At 34.8% G+C, this 18,964-nt stretch overlaps 1 long non-coding RNA gene across 2 annotated transcripts; it reads right to left on the minus strand.

Annotated features, from left to right (window-relative positions):
- Positions 1-9,411: 9,411 nt before the first annotated feature.
- LOC125213090 lies at positions 9,412-10,913 on the minus strand. Of its 2 annotated transcripts, none has more exons than XR_007174854.1 (2): positions 10,017-10,913; positions 9,412-9,612 (listed from the first exon to the last, which is right to left on the minus strand). It is a non-coding gene; the product is annotated as an uncharacterized LOC125213090 (long non-coding RNA). The 2 variants fall into 2 exon arrangements; XR_007174855.1 differs by having other exon boundaries at positions 10,012-10,913.
- Positions 10,914-18,964: the final 8,051 nt, after the last annotated feature.

Below are 18,964 nucleotides of genomic sequence, written 5' to 3' on the forward strand. Positions count from 1 at the left end.
TCATCTTTATATCAAAGAGGGTAGTAGTAACTAACCCAAAACAATTAAAGGCCCTGTTGAATAAGATAATCACCCATCTCCCCCACAACCATGTTTCCCGGCACGGGACCGAATCTCGCTTCATAAATACCAATGATCAAGCCAAGAGTAGTCTTTTTGATGGTGACATTATGCCATATCTAATAAGCAAACAAAAAACACAATCAATTCATTGTACTTTCTATATGGGATAAGTAAAATAGAAGTATAAATTTTTTATCTGAAAAAAGAGATTTGATTACAATACATGATTCTTTCCTGTCCCTCGGATGATGGCACTGTTGGAAAAAGTGGTGATAATTATCAAAGAGTATCAAAAATAAATTGATACTTGCGCAGCGGAACCAGGATAATTCTTTTCCCTCTTGCTGGATTAAATAATGGGACCAAACCAAGAAAACAAATTTGGTGCAGAATAAAAAAAACGTGAGACGAGAATTTTACGTGGAAACCCAAATCGGGAAAAAACCACGAGACCAAAGTCTAAATCTTCCACTATGTATATAGTAGGCTTACAAATTCTCCCTACACTCTATAGGGGAAACACAAATCTCCAATACACACAAGAGGAGTGAGCTACAATTTCAAGGGAGATAATTGTAACGACCCGCCCATTTAGGGTATAATAAATGCGGCGTTCGCTAACGAGGTAGACTTAAATGCATCAAAGAATCATAGGCTAGGGTTTCATTTAAAAGGGATTTGACCAAAGCCTTTAAGGTACAACTAAGTAGAGGAAGAATAATGCCTTAGCAAAGGAATCCATCAAAAGATTTATTGAAATAAAAGCTTAACCAAGTTCTTCAAAAAGAATATTTCTAACTGTTCATATTCCAAAACATACCCACGAAAATAAAAGTATTTATCCCAACAAAAGATCATAAGTTTTCATAATATAGCGGAAGCGATCAAGAGAGAAGTGAAGCTATGTATGGAGACACAACGACACTTAGAGTTCCAACAGATCATGATATTATTTCCTACTCAACACCGCCGCCCGCTCGCCACCGCTCAACCTGCACATAGGGAAAACACATGCAGGGCTGAGTACTATAAACATACTCAGTGGACTCATGCCGAAAATAGCTTTATCAACATTAGTAATTATCATGCCATTTTCAAGTGTCCGTCGGGGTTTTAACTTTAGAAAGACCCGAGGCACCAAAATATATTCTTTCTCAAATATCACGGTCGCGCAACCATTTTTTTCATCGACGTTTACCATATCCTCATTTTACATGACAAGGAATGCGGCCCCAATCCAGGTCACTAGACCGGCCGACCCGTACGCCAGCACTCGGTCTAACATTGGTGTACACTAATCCAAGTAGAGTTTGCGGCTCTACAAGGATCCGAATTCGATTAAATCAATAGTGGCATAGCCACGAGGGATAGGCACGACAAAACAAATCAAGGCATGATAACACATATCTCATTCTCATCAATATCAGTTTAGGACAATGTCCTTATTTTAAAAGAAAGCCCACCTCGTTGGTTTAGCTCGATAGTATTCTTTTCTCCTCGTTTATCACGCTGAGAGCGCGAAATATCACCTTTAAATTAGGCATATCACATATCAGTTTCAATCATGGATCAATATTATGCATGATCTCACGTTTTCCCTTTTCCCCTCGATTATTTTCAAAATCATTACTATCAAAATCAAAGTATGATTAACATACCATTTTTATTTAAATAATCATTCCAAAATCACCAATGATTCGTATCACGCATGAGTGTTCCACACACACAACACATGCACACGAACACAACAATTGTGCACGCCGATCGAGGCGTGCACACACACACACTCTCGGCCACACACACACACACACCCATGCATCGCAAAATTCACCAATTAAAACCCCTTTCACTCGTTCTATATACATGCGGATTCAAGAATACCGATTGATCGGTAGAAGAAGAGAAGATCAATATTTAAAGTACCTTTTTCCAAAAGAACGAACGGTAGAAAAAAGGAATTAGTCTTGATTCTTCAATAATCTCTTGAATTTCACTTGAATTCTTCTCAATTGATGAAGAAATCTTGTAGAAAACTTGAAGAAAACTTGGAGAGAGTGGGGGAGAAGATTTCGAAATTTTTGGGAGTGGGAGGCGCCGGTTTTGTGATCCCTAGGGTTTAGGATCTCTCATGTATTTATAGAGTGCCAAAAATAATATCCAATAATTAAATAATTAGAGATTTGGGAAGATTTGTTGGTTATAGGGGCCGAAAATTTGGAGGTGGTTAGGAGAGAATTTTCGAAATCTAGGCTATTAATTTAGCCTATGATTTAATTCAAATATTTCACGGAGTAGAATAATATATCACGGAGTAAGAATAAAATAAAATACTCCCCAATTTAAAAGGAGAAGTGGCGTTAAATTACTTCTCTCCACAAAGAATTAAATTCAAATCCTAATTTAATTAGGATATGGTAAGATTTTCTTAGATATGGCAAGATATGCTAGGATATTTTCGCATATTTATATTTATTCATGGAATAGAATAAATAAGGAATCAATAAAATAACAAATAATTTCTCTCTCCCTTCTAGATGAGATTTTTGAAAATCTCATGAATATCAAAGATGGAAAATTCGAAAATTCCATGTAGGATTTATAGGGTATTTGGACTTTGGATTTAATTTGGATAATTATCCCAAACAAATAATTAAATCCAAGAACAATATTATTTCTCCTCCAAAATAATAATAATGGCCGAAAATTCCACATGCTTTAATTAATGCTCCTATTTGATTCTCACTCATCCCTTAGGAAAAATAATTCCCCACAATTATATTACTCCGCATCAAATATTCACATATTCCAATCAAATAATTTCTTCACTTTCTCTTCTTTTTCTCAACGCATTGACCTTTCAACGGCCACGTCATATTTTTCCCATCTTTGACTATTCAATAGCCACGTCAACATTTCAACAAGTTGACTATTCAACTCAATCTCCATTCTCATACGCAATTAGGTCACAAAGACACTATGCAATTAATCACTCATCAAATAATCCACATATCATAGCATTTAAGGCATTTAATGCAAAAATTTTATAACCCGAAAATTAGGGTTTGAAACAGTGGGGCGTTACAATAATTTTTCCTCACTTTTTCTTCTCTCAAAAATGTACTCACCGAAACTCTCTCTTGCTCTCTCTCTCTCACTAGTTGCTATAATATGCAACTCTTGCACACTTGTTTACCGATGGAAGTGAGCTCTATTTATAGAGCAATTGAGCTGCAATTTTCTTCCCCTACAACCGCCACTACAGCCATCCCTATAGCCGCAATAGTAGAAGGAGGATACCATACGTAGTGTAAATACTGCCATTTCTATCTTGTTCATTTATTGCAACATCTTCACCAATCTTTTATGGTCAAAGATGGTGGCTTCCACATGGGGTGGAAATACTCAACAGGCACCAGGCTCGCCTCGAATCACACTGTAACTACTTCCCCCTATGTGAAATCCGGTCAGAGCCAACGAACCGGGATTGTCAAATTCGTTCATCATTGGTACTACCTCATTAGGCTTCAACTGCATCACCATTCAAAAATTGTTTATACATAGATAATACAGATAGGAAATAGTTAGCATGAGCGATAGGATACCTTTGGGAAGTTAAAGGTTTGGGCCAAAACGTTACTGTCATGGCGGACGATGGCAACGGAAGTCAGGAAATAGCCGGCGCCAATATCGGACCTCAATTGGTCCTCTATGAATGATTGCAACCACATGGTAGAATTTGTCACGATCCTACTTTCTAAGGACAAATAGCTCAGTAGTTAATCGATGCTAGGGGAGGATTAAAGAAGCGAAAAAAGGACAATGAAATGCTTGACCATAACTCGAAAGAAGCAACAATTTAACACTAAACAAATCAGAAAAACTAGAATCCCGTTAGTAAGCAGTCCAAGAAAAAAGACTCTCAATGAAAGCTACAAAAAGGAAATGGGAATGATGCCATGTATGAAGACATGACATTTTCTCTACTTAACACAACCATGTCCGTAACTACTCAACTTGCATATTTTAAAAATATATGCTTGACTGAGTATTTAATTATCAGTGAACTAATGCCAAAAATATATTTCATAAAATATTCATCATGACACCATTGAGTGACTTCGGAGTTTAAACTTTTAAAAGGCCTGATGAATTAAAACATTTCATTGTATGACTGGCCAATCAAAGTACCCATTGACATCTATCATATCTGAACATACATGACGGAAATTGAAAGTATGCGTTGAATATTGATTGATAAATCATTCCTATGTTCTATTGCGCGGAAAAGAAAAGAAAATCCTATGGTGATTGATGCGTGAACGAAAAACGTGATTGTGAATTACCTTGGAATTGAAAGAAATTTTATTGACTGTGTATGGCTTGGAGATACAGCATGTATAGCTTTCTGCTCCCTCTCTCTCTACCACGAACACCCTTTGAAGGTGATTAAACAGAATTGAGAATTGATGAGGCAGATTGCAAAAGGGTGGAGATTACCTTTCTCTCCTCTGCTGAACAGATTCAGATTAGGGTGGAGAAACCATGTTTTGGAGCGTGAGAGATCTAGGAATTCACTGCAGATTGGCTTAATTATTGATTCTAAAGTTAAAATAATGATTGTGTATTTATTTATATTTTTTGTATCAGTTTGAGGAGAGCCCAAACTTTATATCGTAGTATTGTACTAGTATGTTAATTGTTTAGACTCAAAACATGTAAAATGAAAAGAAATATATTTTATTTCTCTTATTTGTAAGGACAAATTATTATTTGCCCTATAATACCGTGGTGTTATCCTATGTTACAAAATAAATTAAATTCTTTTCGCTTGATCAATCTGAAATAATTAGAATGTCATTTGAGGTATTACAACTCACAGCGAGGTATGCTAAAAAATAAAGTCGTTCGGACGAAAATCAAACGAATATTAAGAAAACTACTATGTATTTGTATTTGTATTTGTATTTGTTATGCAAATATGCAATAACCAATGTAAATATTACATAATCGGCCGCATGGAACCACAACAGTCGCATTGAACCACAACGATGAAAATACAAAGACAAGCTAGCCTTGTTTGAATTTTGGCATATATATATAATTTCTAAATAATTTGTGTTGCAATCAACAACAGCCATCTCCACAACAAATAAAGGCCATGTTGAATAATATATTCACCCATCTCCTCAACAATTCTGTTGCCCAGCATTCCCTTGCCATATATACCGATGATCAAGCCACGAGTAGTCTTTTTGATGGTGACCTTACACTAAGCAAACAAAAATATAATTCATTCATTATACTAGTACTTTTCAAATTGGATAAATACAAAAAAAAAAGATTAATTTGATGACAATACATTCTTTCTTGTTCCTCGGACGAAACCAGGCCTGCCTCGAAACAATACGTAGCTATCTTCCCCAATGTGAAATCCGGTCAGAGCCAACGAACCGGGATTATCAAATTCGGTCATTATAGCCATTACATCATTTGGCTTCATCTGCACCACCATTATCAATTAATATATACATATAGCTAATATGGTTTGTGTTAAAATGACAACCCATCTTAAAGTGACACCGTGACACCACTTATACAATAATATTATAAATGCTACACAACAATATTCAATACGCTAGACAACAGCGTGTTGGATATTGCTGTCCAAGAAAAATTGATGTATAGTGTACATCATATTGCTGACCGTCTTTTTTAACCTTTTTTTTGCCACGTGGCAGCTTATTATTCGTCCACGTGTACAAATGATTGACTAGGAATGGTGGTATGATATTATTTTAAGAGGGGGTGGCACCCTAACATGCCCCAGCTAATATAGGTAGAATGAATGTGGGATACCATTGGGAAGTTAACGGTCTGGGCCAAAACGTTGCCATCATAGCCGATGACGGCGACGGAAGTCAGGAAATTGTCGTCACGAACATCGAACTTCATCAACTTGCTCTCTATGAATGATTGCAACGACATGGTAGAATTAAGGGTGAAAGATATATAGGAAATGACTACTTAATTGTATTCTTACCCGATTTATATATTGTGTCTAAACTAGTGCATTGTTGCAGTACTGATGATATAGTATCAAAAATATGGAGTAATATTTACTCAATGTCTATTATATTTATACTATAATGTTATAGCCATATAACTAGTGTCATTTAATTAAGTAAATTATTGCAATTAAAAATAAAATCATTCATAAAAGTTTTGATGCTATAGAAAATAAGTGTGTGTACGTACATGGAATTGAGTTGTATTGGAACTGAAATTCTATGTAACTGAATTTAAAAAATTCTTTGTATGATTAATAATTAGCTGATTAGGCTATAGATTTCAAAGCATTAGGAAGAAATTATACATGAGATTGCTTAATATGTTATTATATGTTGATTATCAAGTTCTGATAATTGTTTTGGAATTTAAAATATCGTGACTATAAAATATAGCAAGAATAAAAAAATATTGCTCTTGAGGTTTTATGATATTTGTTGACTATTGTTAAAAACATATATCCATGTGTGCTATATATTGTGATTAGACATGTTTTGGAATATTGAATGAAATGACAATAGAACTTGGATTGTGATTCTTGAAGTAAAACTTGAGATATCGGTGGTTTTTAAAATTGTTTTTGGCGATGTTCCCACTAAGTATACCAAATACTCAGATTTATAAGTATTTTTCTTGTGCGCACAGGTTGATAAATTTCAGAATCCTCATGTACAAGAAATACATTAACATAATATTCTTAAAAACTTCTCCATATACTTTGAAGTAGTAGATTTTAATATACAATTGGCATGGAAAATAGAAAGAAAAAATTAGTGAAATATTGTTACTGTTATTAGAGAAAACAAATTCATAAAAAAAGAAATATCTGAAATGGAAAAAAAATGATAAGAGCAATTTATTTTTAAGAGACTGAAAGAGTATATTGAGAGACTAAAACCCACACCAATTAATTAAATTAAATAAGGACGAGGCCGAACAAATAAAATAATTTAAAGCCCACTGGTTCTGCATTTCACTCATGCAGCATCTCTCTCCTTCGACCGATCCCAGGATTTAACTTTTAAGACATCATTTTTAATTTATTGGTTGAATTCGATTGAAATTGGGACATATTCACGTGAGTTTGGGGCAATAATTTAGAGATAAAAAAGATGGAACACAATAATATATAAAAAAAATGGAATTTTCTACTTAATTGGTAATGGTATGATATTATTGGTTGACAATGACGAAAACTAAAAGAATCTCTCTGCGGGCCCAATTAATTTGTCTTACCTTATTTTAAGAATACAATAAAATTATTTAGCACAGGATGACTGTTGTACTACATTTGATATATTTCTAAACTAGCTTTAATCATACATCAAAAATATACAACAATGATATTATACTCGTTTGACAAAATGGGACGTGAGAAGATATGTAAAATAAGATAAGAAATACGGGCTTTATGTCAAGATATGTAAAGATATGATTTTTTTCGTTGTTGTTTGATAGAACATAAATTATCTAAATTTGTATAGTATAGTATTAAATAACATGACTTAACTTAACAAATTGGTGGGTCACATAAACATGGTTAAAGTTATAATTTTGATAAGATTGGAGAGGGCCCTTGTCTTATATTGGACTTTGAGTTAAGCTTAACTATGATATCAAACAATTAGAAATGTCCATATATAATTCTCTATCTTGGTATTACTAACTTATCAAACACGCCCAATTGGGCGTCACGTTATAGCCATATTATCCTATACACTCGTTTGATAAAAAAGATGAGATATGAGAGGATATGTAAAACAAGATAAAAAAATACGGGCTTCATGTCAAGATATGCAAAGATATGATTTTTTTCCATTGTTGTCTGATAAAAAAGAAATTATCTAAATTTGTATTGTATATTAAATAACATGGCTTAACTTGACAAATTGGTGAGATACATAAACAAGGTTAATGTTATAATTTTGGTAAGATTAGATCTGGTCTTATATTGGGCTTTGAGTTAGGCTTAACTATAATATCAAACAATTAAAAATGTCCATATATAATTCTCTATCTTGGTATTACTAACTTATCAAACATACACACATTGTAAAAAAAAAAAATGGATTCATACCAAATATGCTTTTATATAAATTTGCAGAATTCGGTTGAATTATTAATTGTTTTGTCAAAATTGATCCTGGCAATTACTAGGGATGAGTAATACTAGTAATATTTTTTCAAATGTCGCAAATTTTATAGAAGTTAAATGTTAAGATTTGTGAATTCAATTAATTTTCAGAGGAGATTATTCCTTCATTAATAACATATCTAAAATTTTTGGAAAATTCTAAGTGATAGAATAATTTAGTGATATATTTAAGACTCTATAAGAATCAAGTGTAAGAGTAATTACATGAATAGAATAATATAGAAAATGATGATACAATAATAATAATAATAATAATAATAATTTTGTAAATAATGAATTAGTAGAAATGTATTTATGGATTTTGTACATGGAAAATAAAATCATCTTCTTCAGAAGAATGAAGTGCCGGTTTTTTAAGACGTCCATCTTAAAGTAAAATTACTATGACATTAAAAAGATAAGGTAAGTTAGACATTTTTCTAAGAGAATTCTAGAAATGGATTTGGCTAAATATATAGAGGAAATTCTAGAAATGGATTTGGCTAACAATATCTTTTCAAACACTAATTAGTATTTAAAGAGAGAAATTCTCGCCCAAACTAAAACAGATCTCTCTCGCCATATTTTTCTTTTCAACCTTAATGCACAACTCAGTTTCTTTTATTTTCTCAAAAAACCCCATATATATTTATATCTCCATGTCAAGTAATAGTGTTAAATATAAATTTTCCAGTAGCTTATCAATACAAAATAATTTAAAAAAAAATATTTTTAAGGATAAAAAGAGTTAACAAAGAGAATTTTATAAAATATGGAGTACTACCGATTGACTAAAAAAGATGGAACACAAAATTTATAAAAAAGATGGAATCTTCGACTTAATTGGTATGTTGATATAGTTTTTACAATGACCGAAACCAAAAGAATCTCTATATGACTTAATTAATTTGTCTTGCTGTAACGCCCCGAATTTTCGTGCGCTTATTTTTGGTCAGGAAATTCAAGTTTAAGTGCTACTGTTATATAAGTGAAACAACATATGGAATTTACATACGTATAAATGTGTATTTGGGAATACACGCCTATGTGGTACATATCAAGACTTTTTACATCACATTGCAGAAAGAAAATGCTACATTTAATACTATTTTAAGGAGCTCAAGAATCAAGGAATTGCTAGCAACAAATAAATGGAAATGAGGATTTAATGGGAATAAGTACAACTTCTTTACAAAGGTCACTCTACATCATCAAACCAAAATTAGCAAAGAGATAACTACAAATCTTCATTGAGGATCCTCTCTACACACATCTGGATTCTTGATCCCCACTCCATGCCAAGGAGTCAATTAGTAGTCTCCTAGAGATAGCATGAGTTGTCTCTTAACCTGCCAAGGAAATTCCCAAAAATAGTTAGATTCCTTCTTCAACAAAAACCAAGGGAAAATGTTATTCAAGAAAATGGTAAGGAGCCATTTAAAGATTTTGCAAGAGTGTTTGCAAGGAGACAAGGAATGAGATATCACAAATCTTCCCAAAGTGGATGTAATGACAATTGGATAAAGAATGATGAGTCATCCCCTTAATCTAAAGAGTGAAAAGTCCTTTTCTACCACATGGTTAATTAAGGAACTTGATCACCAAGCATAACACCTTCCAAGACTTTCACCAAGAAGGCAAGGAAGCCTTTATCAAGATTAAAAAAGAGAGATGAACAATTAGCTCAAAAAGGGAATTTGGTATCTTCGCCAACAAGCCAAAAGAGTTGGCTATATAAAGAGCCATACCACACCTCTTGCTTCACCTTTTTACCACTTAGAAACTTCTCGGCAAAGAGTAGCAAGGAATGAGAGGAGAGGGAGGAAGCTCTTGAGCTGCCCAACAATTAAGGAATCACCAAAGCAAGGTAATTCTCCCCAACATCCTTTACGTAAATAGCATTCATATAGATTTCACATAGCAAGCTCTAGATGAGAACTTAGAACCTTAGATGCTCAAAATTTGGAAATAAGTAGCAAGGATTTTGGAACAAGGACCAAGCCATTAGCCTCAATAACTTAAGCAAATCACAATTGCTTTGAAGATGAAAATTCCAGTAAAGTGTTGAGAATTTGGACTCAAAGGATAGGCCCCTTCATCAAACTCAATTAGACTCCCAACACCAAGTATTAGCTACTGCCATTGAGAGGCCTAAGTAAAATAGCTAAGTTAGAAGACTTAGCTTAGGGGGAAGGCTGTCCAGTGATAACGGGATTACGGAGAAGACCGAGGAGGGAGCTGCCTCACGCGAATCCGACAGACGGGGCAGCGACGCAGCAGCTCCGAAGGCAAGGAGCTCCCCGACACTTGTTCGGCGGCGGCGCTGCGGTCTCCGGAGGAAGATTCCCGGCGGAGAAAAGAAAAAAAAAACAGAGAGGGAGACGGAGAGTGAAAGGCGACACCTTCTCTGTCGGCGACTTCGTTTGGAGAGAGAGCTCGACGGTGGCGAATCCGCCGGAGGCGGCGACGGAGAGCCGAGAGCTCCTCCGAGCTCGACGAAAGAAGAGAATGCGATAGAGAAGGAAGTAACCGCCGACGGGACTCCGAAATTCAGTCGAGGTGGAAGCGATTTCGCCGGAGAAGAGGGAGAAGGGCGGCTGGAGACGTCGTTCCTTCCTTCAAGAGTTAAGGATTCTGAAATTGGATTTAATTTGGGAGAAAATGGATTGTGGAAGAGAGGGAGTTGACCAATGGAGGTATATGTGGTCCTTGGTGGACTAGTTATGTTGGGCCACTTAATTTGTTGGTTTGGGCTTTAACAAGTTGAGTGGAATAAAATGGACTCAAGAGAATTTAAGTAATAGTGGGCCAAGAGTTTTGCTTGTTGGACTGTTGCAACTAATTGGAAGTGGGCCGAGATATTTTAAAGGGGAATGGAGCATGGACCAAGATTAGTAATTGGGCCAAGAATTATTTATGTTGGATCGGATTTAATTTAAGGACTTGAGTTGGAGCTCAATCAATTAATTCCCGAATAAATTACTAAGTTTCCGAGGATGGAAAATATTGAAATCGGAGAAGCGAATGGGCGGCCTTAAGAAAATTCAAAGAAAGGATTTAGAGAGGGATTTTCCATGAATCCATACTTTAGTAAATAAATACCCAAGTGATTATCTTCGAGAAAATAGAGATTTCCCCGAAATTAGTGAAGTGAATAATCAAACCTTATGAAGTAGTGAAGCCGAGGTAGGATTAGAAATCCTATAAGCCGAGACTAAGATATAGGTGCTATCCATTAGGATGCGTGCATTGTTTCTCATGAGAAATATTTCAAGTACTAATTAGCGTGCTACGCTATTTATTTTCAAAGGATATTTTGCTCGAGGACAAAGTGAGGCCAACACGAGAGTTATTTGGAGATAAGCATATCAGGTGGGCTTTCTTTTAATATCCAGCACTATAGTGTGGAAATAAAGCAAATACTTTTGAAGTTTTGAAAAATCATTTTCTCAAAATGAAGCAGTGATTATTTTAAAGTTGTTGTCATGCCATAAAATGTTTGTTTTGAGGCCTATCTGTTGGGGTAATAGCCCGTGGGTTTTGGCGATGCCAGCCCGAGTTTAACGAATTCGGTTCCCAATAGGACCGCATATCCTGTTCGGAATAATGTGCACGAGAGCCGTGAGCCATCAGCTGTTGGCCGGCGATGTGTCCGCTGAGGGTGGCCACCTTCACGGTACACGATTCTTAGATAAGGCGAGGATCCAAAAGAACTTAGACTGCAATCGGACTTTTAAGATCACAGAGAATTTAGTATGCTCGGGCCTTTTAAGAAAAACCCCCGTGCGATACTGTGGATGGATGACAACTATATACTGTACGTTTTGTTTTCGGCATGTGTCCACTGAGTACTCCTGTACTCAGCCCTGCATGTATTTATAAATGTGCAGATTAAGCAATGGGGCGGAGGTGTGCTGATCAGAGTCGATGCTACTTAAGTAAATAAGTGTGGATCTCTCGACGCTTCGTGTCTTCATACGCGAGGTCGTTCTCTGGACTTTTTCCGCTGCAGTTTGTTTAGAGAGTATTAGTGAACTCTCATCATCGTAGCTCTGATTCATTTTGATGAAACGCTATTGTTAATTAAATCCTTGTAATCGAATACTTGGATCCTATCTTATGATATTGTTTGACTTTTCAATATGCAAGTTCTATTCCCATTTCTTCCCTATTTCTTTAAATTGTTTCACAAGTCGCGGTTTACCCGCTTTCGCTATCTTTAGCAAAATGCGGTCGTGACACTTGCCTTGTTTTAACTTATCAGTAAAATATTTAGCCTAATTGGTATACTCCATTTAGCAAATTGTCCAAATTGTGCAGCTCGGAAATCTCAGATCTAGAACATCATCTGAGACCGAGAATGAAAAATCCAGACAATTTTCGCCGACATGAATTGGACGAGATTAATTAAAAGAGAGAATTTGTTATAAAACTGAGAGGATCATGCCAGATAATACTACTCATAAACAACTCAACACAATAATTAAGAAAATTCGTGTATTTCACAACTTGATAGCAAATTAATAACATAAACCATAATATCTTAAACTATAATTATATTAATAATATCTTACTGCCTCTAATAAATGTCATGCACAGATCTACGACGTTCGCATGGCCCTTGGTGTTCCCTCATTTCTCTTCCAAATCTCGGTGCAGTGGCCATGAAGGCTTCCGGAGTCACCCCAGACCCGCGAGCTGCATATATTATGCCATTTGCCTTCACCAAATACTCAGCTTATTCTTCATCGAGCTCCGGCATGCTCTGCCAGACTAGTTGCCTAAACATGTGCAGATTTCGTTGATGATCATCGACCATGACCTCGTAGAACATGTTTATTGCTCTGGTATAGTGCAACACCCTTCCTCTTCCAATCCTCGGGGCAATGGCCCTTGCCGCCTCCATGAAGGCTGCCGGAGTCATCCCAAATATGGCAGCTGCATTTATTATGCCATTTGCCGTCACCAAATATGCAGCTCTTTCTACATCGAGCACGGGCATGCTCTGCTGGACTAGTTGCCTAAACATTTCCAGATTGAGCTTATGATCGGCCATGTCGAGTCTTGAGAGAGTAATTTAGAGGTAGGTTTGAAACCAACACTTAGCTAGAGATCATGTATTTGTAGTATACGAGGCTGTGAAGAGGAAGAGCGTTGCACTATAGCAGAGCAATAGGCGTGTTCTACGAGGTCATGGTGAACAACGGCGATGTAAATTGTCGTTACCAACTGACATACTTGGATTTTGCATGGTTATAGAGAGTCATCTTGAACGATTTTAATTATATTTTGTCTTTGTTTGATATGATTACGGCTACATTTCTATATTTTGGTATTTTTGACATGTTTATTGAAATATGATAGAAAAAAATTAGAAAAATGTACAAAATATGTGGATGTGCAACAACCTTAGTTCGAGGAAATTCTGCTTGTGATTTTGAAGTCCAATCAGCCCCTAATACATATCATTCTCTTCGTCTCTGAAAGAGCTTCGCGTGGGTATCTTGTATGCCTCAATCGGAGTTCGGTAGAAGAAGTTATGATTGTTATAGGAATACTGCACTGTCCAGAAAATTGCACGGGCGCTGAACTTTGTGAAGAAAAGTTACAGAGGGATTTCGCCCGACCAGGCATTTTTATGGCTTATTTAGCCTGGTCGGAAAAAAGCGCGTCTTGATGCTAATATCGCAAAAAACGGAAAAATAAGAAGAAAAAGGGGATCTAGGTTTCTACATTCTACAACCTACCGCCGCCTACACTCTCACACACCCCCAAGAACACCTTTGAGAGAGAGAATTGAAGATTGAAGGTTCAACATCGGAAGATTGAAGCTTCACTCCATAGATCTATCTCACTGAAGTACTTAGTATCTTTTATTCATGTATTTGTTTGAATCCTTTGTATTAAACTTAGTTTTCTCCATGAACATGAGTAGCTAAACCCCTTTTTGTAGAATTCTTGGTGAAGATGCACTAATTTCATAGTTTTTATTCAATTGATTTTGTTCCTACATTGCTCTTGTAGTTGTTTGATTATTCTTGGGTTTATTCCTTTCAATTGCTTGATCACCACTTGATTGTATAGGATAAATTAGATTAATCGGGAGATGAAATAGTTAATCTGAAATAAGAATAATTCACACCTTAAAACAATAGAACTCGAGAGAGTTGAGGTTTTGAGTGAGTTCTTTGATCTTATCGTGCTTTTGGGAGTTAGGAGTTCAGGATTAGAAGGAGCACCTAATCTACAGATTTCTCACCTCGAGAGGAGGTTTAATCTATAATTGTGATCGACTTAATAACTCTAGAGACACCAAAAGGTAAGACAAATAGAATGGATAAGAGCTTGGAATTGTGCATGTAACACCCCCTACCCGGCGTCTGTCGACCGAATAGGTAATGTCATCCGTCAAGTATGGCAATTTAAAATTTTCATTTCCTGAACCATTCAAAACCAAATATTTAAGATATTATTTAATATTTACAATTACATCGGAAATAACTAGTATAAAATTTTAGTGCTAACATGCCACAACTAACAATTCGAAAGATCTATCTCTTATAGAGCTCAGTGACCCACCAAGGATGCAGCGCTGAGACAGACATGAACAAACCTCGACTGGTACTCTCCAATGCCGACTAACCCGTAGCACACTCAACACTTTAGCCAATATTCTCTTCAAGCAATAATCATACAAATTAAAATTCTAACAATTCTTATTATTGTTTTATTTACCAATTATTACCACCTCTATTATATTATTATCATTTTATTAATTTCTAACGTAATTTAGGCAGCATTTCCCCCTATAACCATCACATGCCTAGAAACCAACAATAAGTAATATCAATCCCAGGACATATCAACAGTCATCATCCTCTTCGTAAATCAATAGGATAGAATACAAAGTAAAATGTATATCACCAATTATTATTCACACACTAACACTAACACGTATATAGATCATCTACATTTTCACACAATCAAACACATATAGCCCCATTAAGTGCTTAGTGACAGACTAGGGTACACGGACCAGATCAGATACAGATTTCAGATGCAGAGCGGAATTTGTCCTCGAGAGGACTCCGCACAGACTACCCATTTAGGGTGCAGACAGAGACAAAGATCAGAGTTCACAGATGCCAGATAATTCAGAGACAGAGATCAGAGTTCAGAGTCAGAGACGATCCTCGCTTCAGTTATCCAGAAGATGAGCGATCACAGATAATACAGCGCTGCTGTCCTATGGCATGCCAATTGTACCCACAGAATACACTCAAGCACGGGGCGTAAACACAATCAAATATACTTATTTTCGTATCAATACTTATATCCAACATAACACATCAACACTGACAGACAAATCAGACCTCATCAACATAGATAGATCAGACATCATCACATGTAATCACATTTGCATACATCATCAACATATATCATTTATCACATTCACCTTAACGCTCATTTCCACATTTATATAACCATCTTTACAGTCACAATCATACTCTTCCCTTTTTATCTTTCATTATCAACTCATTCAACAATTCATTATATCCCCATAGTTTACTTCATAAGTCTCTTCTTCCATAGTTAATCATAATTCATCAAGTTCACAAGTTATATATTCCCATATAAACACATAATGCACATAAGGACATTTAATTATCACATAAAAGCATATAAGAGAATTAGGCCTTTTGAGTGCTGAGCATGCTACCTGGACGGCGTTTATTCCCAAACCTTTCCATTCGTCGTTTCTTCTTTCGCAGATCTTTTTCCTATCCTTTGCAAACATTTGGATTCAGCTACTTTATAGCATTATAACACTCATAAGTTTATAAGGAACGGATACTGCTACGAACTAAACTCTTTCTTTATCCTAAATGTAAAGTAATTCCATGATTCATCATTTAACTTCTAATATATCACCTGCATTGGACTGATTTCTCTTCAACGTGATATATTCATTTAAAAGGATTTAGAGGCATAACTTGATGTTTTTCAAATACCTCTGGAAGTCTAGTTTACAAAGCAACAAGATTCACTCGAAAATTCCTAATGGTTCGAGAGATATTCTCCTTTCACCACAGACTACCAAAATCGAACAGTTTCTGGCAACATTTAACAAACAATTTATACATGCAGTAAATGAACTCCTCAATTTTCCATAAAAATCGGGGAACCTTTAGACCCATTCCAGTTATTTTTAAAATTGATAAATCAAGGTTTTTACTGTTCTAATGTAGCTAAAGAATTCGGAACATGGGACTGAAAAACAGAGGAATTAATCCACTCCAAACTAATGAAAAAAAATAAACATGTTTATTACCACATTCCCAAACCATTTCTAACAAACCAACAATAAAATCCTTTCATCCCTAACTTAGGGTTTGCCCTCTATGACACTTCACAGATAAAGGTTCAATCCATTCAAAGCAAAGCTCAAACTATAATCAAATATGTCTAAATACCATGTATTCAACATTACTTCAAAGAATAAAATCAACTAAATACCCTAAGTCATGAGGTCCAAAAATTTAATAACTCAAACTAATTGAAATACCATAACATGTGCATCAAAATTGGGATAGAAAGGTAGACCTACCTCCAAATAATCCACTTATGTGATTCCTTCAATGATTCATTGGTAGAAATGTGAGATTTGTGAAGAAAATGGTTATAGAGATAGGAAGAGGGGCTGCCGATTTTTGTGGGAGAAGAAAATGAGGAAGAAGAATGCCCATTTTGATGCTTAAAAAGTGATCCTCAAACAATTAACATAATTTGTGGACAATGTATGGCCATTTGTTCCCATTAATTCACTCATTTGTATTTTAAAAATTTCTAGACCTTTCTATTCATTTCTAAGGCTTAACATATATTCATATAATACATAACATTGCAATTAAAAAAAAATCGTCATTTACAAGTTAGACCATAAGGATAGGTTATTGTATGTGAAAGGACCATTTTTCCCATCTATCGAATTTTCTACACGAACATCGAATAAATCCTAATTTCTTTCTCAATCTTACTCACATTAATACTTAATTTTAATGCTACAATACCCCTTATTTAATTTGGCCATTTTCATCGTCGAAACAATCACCGAAAACCTGATATACAAGTTTTACACTTCTTAATATATTTCTTCTAATCTCTCCATTTCCAACCTTATATTATTTTCTAACGCTTAATTTTTATTTAATCACTTTCTAGTCATATACTTTAATATTTCAATTTATTTCCTTCTCGATTTTTTTGAATGAATATGCGAAAACATCTTACAGATAAATTATACTAGTTTCTAATATCATTTCCACTCTTTATAATTCATGTACTATTTCAAAATCTTCACTCTCATAACATATTAATCATATTGTTAATTACCAATATTTTCAATATCGAAATATTCGACAAGAGTCCTGATTCTCCGGTTTCCTCGGAAAAATTAATTTCCGACTAAGGTCATTTATTTGGGGTGTTACAGTGCATCGGATCCTTGAGTTCTACAATTTTCTCCACATTATCTTTTCAAATCTTGTTAACTTGTTCTCATTTGTTTACTTGCTATTTATATGCTTTCATTAGTGTTAGAACAAACCAAAATTTTTTAGATCGTACTCTAGATAGTAGTTAATTTTGTTTGTAGTAGTTAAGTTAGTACAAATTTGTCTCTATGGAATACGATATTCTTGCTTACTAATTGTTGCACTAGCCCCGTACACTTGCGGGTATTACTTGTGTGTTAAAAAAAAGTTGGAGTCACCAACATCGGACTTCAACTTGCTCTCTATGAATGATTGCAACGACATGGTAGAATTAGGGGATAAAGATATACTCCCTCCGTCCCACGTTACTTGAGTCACTTCTTTTTCGCACTCGTTTTGTAAAAATAATAATAAATAGTTAAAGTGGAGATAAAGTAAAGTAAGAAAAAGAATAACACTTTAACTATTATTATTATTTTTACAAAACGAGTGCGAAAAAGAAGTGACTCAAGAACATGGGACGGAGGAAGTATAGGAAATGACTATTTAATTGTATTCTTACCCGATTTATAGTGTCGAAACTAGTAGCATGATTAATTATGTTATTATATGTTAATAGTCAATTTGATTATAATTTTGGTATTTAAAATATCCTAAACAATTCGTAAAATATGTTTATGATATATATGTAACTCCAACCATTTACCTTCTGCAATTTAGATAAGTATTCTTGTACTATCATTATAAACATCACATGATATTGACTAATTCTAATCAACTAAGAAATGTTTTTCATGACAATAGAATAATTAATCCACCACATTTTACACAGTTACAATTAAATGTCCACGTACGTACAATTTATCATGTGGGTTAGAAACTATGGTTTGGTTTTGAAAATCGGATAGTTATGAAGTTGGATTGCGATTTGCGATGTATAATTTGTGTAGATTTTAAAATAGAGAATTGTTACTCAAAACATAAGAGAATAGAAATGTGCCTATGTGCATACAATGCTCTAGTTCAGAGAATTAATTTGTTAGCTTCAAATATAGATAAGTTGGTCTATCTCGCATAACTTTATCTAAATGATTCTTGTGTCATTGAAGAATGTATTATTTTCAATGAAAATTATTAAGATAGATTTATGTAACAGAATGTGAAACAAGTAGATGAATAATATGTTTAACTATACACAAGGCAAGGG

This window comes from Salvia hispanica, chromosome 1, assembly GCF_023119035.1.
Source record: "Salvia hispanica cultivar TCC Black 2014 chromosome 1, UniMelb_Shisp_WGS_1.0, whole genome shotgun sequence".
Taxonomy (NCBI): Eukaryota; Viridiplantae; Streptophyta; class Magnoliopsida; order Lamiales; family Lamiaceae; genus Salvia; species Salvia hispanica.